Raw genomic sequence first — 9,753 nt, 5'->3', positions numbered from 1 at the left:
AGTAGGGTAAATAATAGCAATGATAACTTACTACAGGGGAAGGTGATTGACTAATGAAGCTAAACTTATTTGACGTTCTTGATTACTTTGGAAGAGAAAGCCTTATTAGCGTTAAAACTATTAATTATCCTTTTTCTAATGGTTTTTTTTTCTAGATGATTATAAGTAAATTCTGGGACTTGAATCTCCTTTCCCTCATTTTACAAATTAAATACTACATCTATGTCTCCTGTATAGACCTGCCAATTTTGGAGTCCTTGCTGAGGTGGGGGTCACTCACTACAGATCACCTGGTCATTACATCTAACACCACAAGCGCTTTCCGTCCAGCAAGTGTGTTCCCGGTTCACGTTGTCTCCCTGGATCTTCTAGAACCTAGTGAAGCAGGCTGAAGATTAGTGGGGCTCTGGGGTTTGCTGCTTAGTGATTCTGCTGTTCAGTGAGCAGGAAATCCTGGTCCCGATTTAGCTTGCCTGTGCTTCTGTGGCCTTCCCCCCTCTGCACCTGCTGCGGAGGGGGAGGCTGTCTGCTGTGCACCATTGTCTCCCCCACCCGCAGCCCCTCTTATCAGCAGTAACTGAGTTTGCGCCACAGAGGGGCCCTCTCCTCGGAACGGTAGCACCGTGAGGTTCTACGAGACTATCTTGAAAAGGGTCTCAGTGATGGGTTCTTTCTTCTTCTCCTTCTGTGTTTTGTTCATTTTCTGTAGGGTGAAGAAAGTGAAAATGAAAAGTAATAAAAATCTCATTGATTTGATCATTTTTCAGTTATAATCAAAGAGTGTGTGGCACATGGTAGATGGCCAATAAATATCTGCTGCATAAATGAATGAATGACAACCCTTGACATCCATACTGGAAGGCGGTGTGCGTAGTTGTAAAAAGTCTGAGCCAGACTACGGGGGTCTGAGTGTCAGAGATTCTGACATTAGTAGCTGGGAGGACTTAGGCAAAATACTTAATTTCTCTATCTCAGTTTTCTTATCTGTAACATAGGAATAAAATAGTCTTCACTTTGTAAAGCTGTTGCGAGGATTAAATGAGTTAATAAATATAAAGGGCAAAGAATAGTGTTACTGTGAATTTCCATATATAATCTCATTTTATCTCAACAGCCACTTGACAGTGTAACAGGAAACAGATCTATTTCTGAATCTTACAAGGAATCTCAAGTTCAAAGGACTGGTAAGTAGTAGAGAGGTGTCTAAAATTCACTTCTGATTCCAAAGTCTAGTTTTCTAGATTAGAGTTATTTGTTTAGTTTTGAAGATGATTAAAAGACAAAAAAAAAAAAAAAAAAAGCGAATAGCTTTGATTTCAGCAAAGGTTACACATCTTACATAAGGACAAACTCACTTTCTGTAGTTGAATGAGATGAGAAGAGGTTGTATGAAGTACCAAGGATGAGAACAGCCGCTGCTCTTATCAAAACCCCTCAGTGCCTCCAGGGAAGAGGGAAAGAAGCAGTTTAGAAGAACCCAGGAAAAGAATCAATCAATTGAATTTAAAACTACATAATGCCTTCTTTATTCTTTAGTGTTAGCACTGAGCGTTTGCTGAAAAATGGCTTTGCTCTAAAATGGCCTAATTTTTCCTTTTAATTTGCATTTCCTTCCTGCCCAGATGCTACTGGCAGCGGCCCAGAAGCAGTTCCACTAAAACAACTGTGCTCCAGCACCTCGATGTGGATCTCGGAACTGTCCTTTTACATTTGGTTCTTTGCATAATTTGTCAAACTTTGCAAGTTGCACAGCAAAACTCTGCCAACAAAGAACAGGAAGTTTGGGCTGCCCTTCTGGGTTTACTGTTATCTTATTGGTTTTTCAGCAACTGGAATCAAGCCCTGATGAAAATATTTAACACATTAACAGTTTGGAATTGTGCTCAAGGCTGTGGGCAGTGAATATAAAAAAAACTGAGCAACAAGGGGACTTGGGCACATTATTTATACATTTGGTGAGCTCATTCACTCGCCCAGGGAAATCAGGCACACGGCCGCCAGCCCAAGGTTAATTTTATTTTCTTCTCAGCCAGGAACAGGGTATACTATTACACAGAGAGGAATGAGCACTCTTTAATTGGCAAAGAGGAACTTCTGCTGCATAAGGAGATATTCCAATTGCTGGAGGTCAATAGAGTACTTTAGGATTTTAAAATCCTGCTGTGTTCACAGTTTAATATGAAATCCTCCAAAAATTGCTTGGATTCAGTAACCCTGCATTAACTGTTTAGAAACAGAAGAGGGCATCTCATCATGCCTTTTGTCAGATTTGTTTATTTTTTTTAAGAATGAAAAGGAAACTGGTCTTTGAATGAAAATGAACAGCATTTCCTTTTTGGGATGAATGAATGAAAATATTATGTTAACGTTTTCAAAAGCTGGAATGTGACTAAAAATGCCGTATTTGCCTTCTAGCTGAAGACTAGTCATAATAAGCTTTTTATATTATAAAGTAGCTGTCAAATACAATGCATTTAGACTTTAAGCAAAGTATCACATGAATACCCTTCTCCCACACTGGCTAGGTAGCCCTCATTAGGTCACCCTCCTCTGTCCCCTTAATTTCTCATGTTCAGATTCCAGTTTTTCTCAAAACTTTCTAAGGGTCAGTGAGTCTTCTAAAACTGTATGCAAAATGCGTGTTTGTGTATTTTTTTTCTGGGGGAGATTTGTAGTTTTAAACATACTGTCTACTTTCTTTCACAGATTATGCCCCTAGGGAGTTTCCATGTTTAATTCTACTTTATACTAACTGGTTCTTTACTCTACGCTCTCTGTGTATTTAAGGGCTCAGTTTATGATATCCTGGACAAAGCCTGTTATAAAAAACACCACTGAACTGAAAAGCTCAGGATTTTCCTGATAATTTAAACCATACCATTATGGAATACAGCAACAAGCCTTTTGAAGGTCTTTGGTATTCTTCGTATTAAGTCCTAGTCAGAGCCGAAAGGGAACTTTTCTTTCTTTTTTTTTTTTTCATGCATACATTTTCAATTTATTTTCAACAAATGTGCCAAGGTACTTTAACAGAGAAATAAAAGTGATTTCAAAGATGGTACTGCAACAATTGGATATCTATATATAAAGAAACAAACTTTAACCACTTCTGTATATCATTTATAAATATTATTTGAAAATAGTAATGTCTTTTGGAAAAATTGAAAATTATTTTTAGCAGCACACTTGCTGGGGTACTTCAATATGAAAGAAAATGACTTCAGATCATCTATTTATAATTTTTAAAAAAAAATCACAGGTATGTGTAGAATCTAAGGCATTCACTAAAAGGCTACTTTTGGAAAGTATAAATTATCAAGCTAACAGAACCACAAAATAATGAAATGTAACGTAAAACAAGGCAAAAAGTGAGAATATAAAAACATCTCAGAAAAGAAAATAATTAGAAAACACATGGTAAGTTACTTTCAAAGAAAATTGTAAAATTAATTTCCTTAAAAGGGAACTTTTCTATCTAATCTGGTCACTTCACTCACTGGTGCCAGAGAGGAACCATGTTCTGTGCAGGGTTACACAGGCAGTGCGTGTTGTGTAAGCATTCAGGATTACAGCCCATTCTTTGACCTTTTAGCTCACTGTTCTTTTCCCTCAGTCTTGCTTGGTCCAAAGCTTGCATTGATCCAAAAATACATGGGGCCCTTAAATTGCTCTGCTCATGCATATATATTGTTTGTCTGTGTTTTATAGTGTTGTGGGTAGTTTGATTCTCTAGGTGAACACTTTGCAGAAGAATATATTTTGCCTCTTTTCCAGGAGTCCAAATTGTTTCACCTGGTAGTGCTTAATTCAGTTTTATGAAATAATTAATTTAGTGAAGGCAAAGTGAGTTTGAAAGCAGGGAGGAGCTGTTGGACAGATGGGGCAGGAAAAGTTAGCTCCAGATTTGACTCCTGGACTCTTAAAATACTTATTGTATGGTCAGAACCTGGTATTCATTGCTTTATTAACGTCTTCGTCAGTGGCCCCATTTGAAACTTGAAACTGGCCCTTTGTAGCGTCCTCTCTATTTCTATGAGAGTGTCTAGAACATCCAAGTTGGTCATTTTCTGAGAACCATTAAACTTGCAGGAAAAGAAAATTCCTTGTCATGTGAGACGTATCATTCCTGAAGCTGACCCTCCATCCCTGAACTCCAGGATTGGGGTAAAGATGAGGAATGTTTGTAGCACACATTACTTGGTAATTAAAAAAATCTTTTACATTTTCATGTAGCTATTTTGATTTGGTTGATCAAATCCACCAACATAATGTCTAGTTTTGCCCTGGGAGTCTCCAGTGGACATCATAAATTACTCTGAAGTTGAAAGAAGAGCCTTAACCAGAATGGCCTAGGATGTGTCCTTCCTGGGACTACAGATTTCATGTTCTAGTTAGGGCTGAAGTGCAGGGATCTCACTGTCTGGCTGGGCAATGTTTCAGTGAATAGGTTGCTTCCAGGACAGATAATTAAGACTCACTCTGTGTTATTCAGTGGTATTCATGCCCTTATATTTTCCCCTTACTGCATTAATGGAATGCATATATTGGAATCTAACAGCTGCCTTTGGTCTCTTTTTGTTAAATTATAAATGATGCTTTGTGTATTCCTTTGAATTAGGTACATTTTTACTTTCCTTTCCTTTCCTTGCCTCAGATTACCATAAATCTCTAACTGTCCAAGCAGAGGTTCTGAGGACAATGGGAAGGAAGTTGAGTTGTAAGCACCTCCTTTCAGAAAGGAAAATTTCAGAGCTACAGTAGGGAGCTCAAGGGACTTGTACTTAGATGGGACATTAATATTTGTAGAACTTCAACTTTTTGTTGAAGACATAATTGTTATTATTTTTAAACAAGTTACTTAAAAAAAAAAACCAGCTAGGAATATGTAGGCAAAGTGAGTAATTTGGAGATTTGATGTAGATATTTAGACATTTCAGGATCCAAGCTCTACTAGTTGCTTTGAAAGGCTAAAAAAAATTAGGACCTGAATTATCCAGGCAAATTAACTGTCTACATTAGTTCAATTTATTAGATAATTGCTTTGTTCTCTAACCAATTTTAATTGTGTAGCCATAATTTCATAAAAATGTTTATATGTGTCCTGGGGATAGATTAGTTTTACAAAGCATGATTGTTTCCACTGACACTCGACAATGTGGGAGTGCTTATAGGGGTGGTTGCTTTTCTATAAGAATAATAGCAAAGATGTATATAGCATTTACCACTTACCAGGCACAGTTCTGAGCACTTAATTTCACCCTCAAATGACCTTACAAGGTGGATGCTATTATTATCCCCATTTTACAGGCAGGACAACTGAATCTCAGAGACTTTAAGTAATTTGCCCAAGGTCACAAAATCTATAGTGGCAAAGTCAGGATTTGAACTCAAGTAATCTGGCTCTAGGATCTAGGCATGTAACCACTATACTATGAAATCAATTGACTTTTGGACAGCTTCTGGACTACCTTCTGGCATAGGCCAGCCTGATAAGCAAGAGCCCCACAATCTTGAATTATTTCTATTTCAAGAGATTATTTGGTTTTAATCTAGGAACGAAAAGGGAATATCACAAATTCAAATGCCTATAGGGGTTAGACAAAGGGCATTAAGTGAAGAGAACTGGGTGAAGGAACATCAAATAGCCCTCTTAGTTTCTATTTTGTCTTCCCATTAAAAAAAAAAAAAAAATTATTTATTTATTTTTGGCTGTGTTGGGTCTTCGTTTCTGTGCGAGGGCTTTCTCCAGCTGTGGCGAGCGGGGGCCACTCTTCATCGCGGTGCGCGGGCCTTTCACTGTCGCGGCCTCTCCCGTTGCGGAGCACAGGCTCCAGACGCGCAGGCTCAGTAGTTGTGGCTCGCGGGCCTAGTTGCTCCGCAGCATGTGGGATCTTCCCAGACCAGGGCTCGAACCCGTGTCCCCTGCATTGGCAGGCAGATTCTTAACCACTGCGCCAGCAGGGAAGCCCTGTCTTCCCATTTTTAATAAAGACATTTTTACAAAAAATATTTCTCTACCATAAAAAGAAAAATAACGCAAGTGAAATGATTGATGGCAGCTGACTTTGGTTCTCGATGTCAGGGAAACTACCGGGACAGGTGGAGGTTGCAACATATTGGAGACTGCTTGCCCTTTTTTAAAAAAAAAAAGCAGGTGCTCATTTTTTTAATGTGAAATATGAGGATTTTTAATTATTAGCTCAATATTTTAAAATGTATTATAAGAGCTAAATAAAACCTCTGTTTCAGCCAGAGGTTACTAGTTTGTAGCCTCTGAAATAAAGACTATCTTGCAGTTATGTTTATGGGCATGTGCAGGTGAAAGAATAGATGGAAAAATAGATCCAGTTACTTTGTACCTTAACAGCCCCAAAGTCAATAATAAATGATTGCATTTATCACCTTTTAACTGGACTATATTATAAATAGGAGTGGTTTTCAATGATTTGTCTTCCTAGTCAGAAAGAAGAGCTATGGAAACTTCATAATAACAGGTTTATAGATTTATAAAGCTAAAAAAAAAACCTTCATAAATATTTAAAATGAATCAGTATGGTCCCTGGACAATGACAGTAGGTGAGAAGCTTTTGACTGTGTAGACAGAGTAACCTGCAATTGCTGTAGCAATTTGCATCTTGATGGATGGATTATTTTATCTAGATCTTGAACTCTTCCTTTCATCTATAAAATATAGGCTTAGGCAATAATACTCTTTTCTTTTACTATTGAGATATTGAGAAATGTAGACAATAAATATGCTTGAAGGGAAAAAGAAACTAAATTATTGTCAGTTCCCGCTCCGTTCAGTCCCATCCCAACTGTGCAGAGAGAGCATTTCTGGAGACTTCTCTGCCTCTCTCCTTTCACTACTGAGAGTACAGTTGCAATGTGGCAATGGCTCCTTTTTTTTTAAAATTAATATTTATTTATTTATTTATTTATTTATTTATGGCTGCGTTGGATCTTCGTTGCTGCGCGTGGGCTTTCTCTAGTTGTGTCGAGCGGGGGCCACTCTTCGTTGTTGTGCGTGGGCTTCTCATTGCGGTGGCTTCTCTTGTTGTGGAGCACGGGCTCTAGGCGCGCGGGCTTCAGTAGTTGTGGTGCACAGGCTTAGTTGCTCCGCGGCATGTGGGATCTTCCTGGACCAGGGCTCAAACCCGTGTCCCCTGCACTGGCAGGCGGATTCTTTTTTTTTTTTTTTTTTGCTTTTTCCATTGAAATCTTTATTTCTTATCATTAAAAGAAAATGCAACCTGAGGTTTTTAATAATCAGATATTTTTAGTAAGAATAGAATGTATTTGCCTTGCAGTATTTAAAAAAACAAAACAGAGTTGTATTTTGCAGCTAAACATTTTTCAAAATCTTATCAGTTCTATCATTTCTAATTAGTAAGTATGTAAAATTTTTTGCAGAAAATTTGTTAAACCTTGATGTGTAACGACCCAAGTCTACTTCTCAGTCAGTCTGTATCATTCTTTGTTTAATAGCCGGCAGGCGGATTCTTAACCACTGCCCCAAGAGGGAAGCCCAATGGCTCTATTTTTAGTTAATATTGAGAGATCGGAGCAGTAGAGTAAGGAGCACAGCAAATCCTCTTCTCAGAACGCAATGATGAAACTGGATAACACTACCGAAAACAACCATTTCACAGATCTGGAAGTTGACTTAGGGCATACAGCAAATTGATAAGTGTTTATTTGACAACAACTGCTGAACCTCGGGTACAAGCAATGAGTCTGTGCTGTATTAACCTGGGCTGCTTCCATTCCACCTCCCACAGCTCTAGCCTGTGATAGTTTGGTCAGGGTGGAGCAAGCCATGAAAAAGAGCAGGTTAGCCACTAGAGGGGCCTGACTTGATTTGGAGAGGAGAGTGGGAGACCCCATGCCCTCAATTATTGTCAGAAATGGCAAATAAACAGGGAAGGTTAATGATGCACCTAGCCTGATGTTGTGCTCCTAGTTGGAATAAACAAGAAACCAACAGACTAGTGAGAAAATTACCAGGGAGATAAAGGGAATGAGACAGTTCACAGTGGGTCTTGGTAAACTCCCACCTATTCTTGGTAGCCTGGAAGATGGCCTACATGCCCAAGGCTTTGCACATGCTCAAGAATTCTTCACAAACCCCTGGATGAACTTGAGGCCTGCAGCCGAGAAGTAAAAGCTAGAACAGGCTTGTAAACAATGTGCTTCGTGTAGTGAGCTGAATAATGTCTCCCACAAAGGATAAGTCCAAGTTCTAATCCCAGGTACCTGTCAATGTGACCTTAGGAAAGGTCACAAAATGTGATATTTGGAAATAGGGTCTTTGCAGATGTAATTAAGTTAAGGTTCTTGAGATGAGATAATCCTGGATTTAACATGGATCCTAAATCAATGACTAGTTTCCTTGTAAGAGAAGGGAGGGGGGATTTAAGATACACAGACACAAAGGAGAAACATGGAGAAGGCCATGTTAAGATGGAAGCAGAGATAGGAATGATGCACCTACAAGTCAAGGAGCACCAAGAATTGCCTGTACCTTCCACAATCTAGGAGAGAAGCATGGAATAAATTCTCCTTCTAAGGAACCAATCCTTCTGACACCTTGATTTTAGGTATCTGGTCTCCAGAACTATAAGAGAATAAACTCCCATTGTTATAAGCCACCAAGTTTGTGGTAATTTGTTACAGCAGCCCTAGGTAACTGATATACTTAGTGTTGGGAACGTACAATGAATATGTTAACTTCCCATAGTGGAAAGAGGGAGAATGTTGGGCTCAGACAGACCTGCTGTGTCTGCTTTCTGGCTCCACCAATTATTAGTTTGTGATCATGAACATTTAACCTCTGTGAACCTGTTTCCTTGTCTGTAAAATGGGCTTCCTTGCAGGAGTTTTCCCCCAAATCCAGGCTATAATAAAGCCTTATTCTCTGGGCAAATTCTCCCTTAGCCCTTTGTGTGAATTTGCACAAATTTGATTCCATCAGACTGAAAGTTCTCTAATGTCACAGAATGGTTACATTGTCTGTAACATGATAGTTATAATCATTCCATGCTTATAAGGGTGGTGTGATGTGAAAAATAAATCTAGTACTTGGTAGCAGTGGTACCTATGATTATTATTTATGTCTGTCTTCAAGGTTTGTATTCCCCTTTTTCATTTTTAGCTACACATTTGTATATCCCTCAGGAAAAAGGCAGAATTTGAACTGATCTTTGAGCAATGTGTAGGCCTTAGGCTGGTGGAGAGGTTCAGGGAGGATGCTCCAGGTGAAAGAAACAACAGGAAACACCATGGTCTGCTCACAGGATGCTAGCAGCCTACTGGCCTGGAGGGGAAACTTTGCCCCTGCATAAAACGATGCCAAACATACTCTTAGCTGTACTATCAGTCCATTCTCCCTTAAAGTATGGTATGCAACTTTACAATATAGGATCCATGTTTGTGCACATATGCTTCCTGTTTATTAAACTTCTTAGTTCACACACATGCCCTAATGTGTTTGTGGCCTAGAGTCATATGTGGTAAAACTAAATGAGATTATAGATCTCCAAACAAGACCAGCTGTCCGAATCTGGGATTATTTCCAGCTATTAATAGTGACTGGGCACAGAATTAACTAGCAAAATTAAGGGGTAGAGGGCTTGGGTATTTGGGGAAAAGAAAGAAAGAGTGCCAAGAAATGCAACTGTTATAAATTAACCCTCCAGGAGCAAGAGCATTAGAAAGTTACAGGCAACTGCAGTTGAGGGTAATAAAGCTTTG

This window comes from Balaenoptera ricei, chromosome 4, assembly GCF_028023285.1.
Source record: "Balaenoptera ricei isolate mBalRic1 chromosome 4, mBalRic1.hap2, whole genome shotgun sequence".
Lineage (NCBI taxonomy): Eukaryota > Metazoa > Chordata > Mammalia > Artiodactyla > Balaenopteridae > Balaenoptera > Balaenoptera ricei.
The sequence above is the reverse complement of the archived record's forward strand: the minus strand, read 5'-3'. Positions refer to the sequence as shown.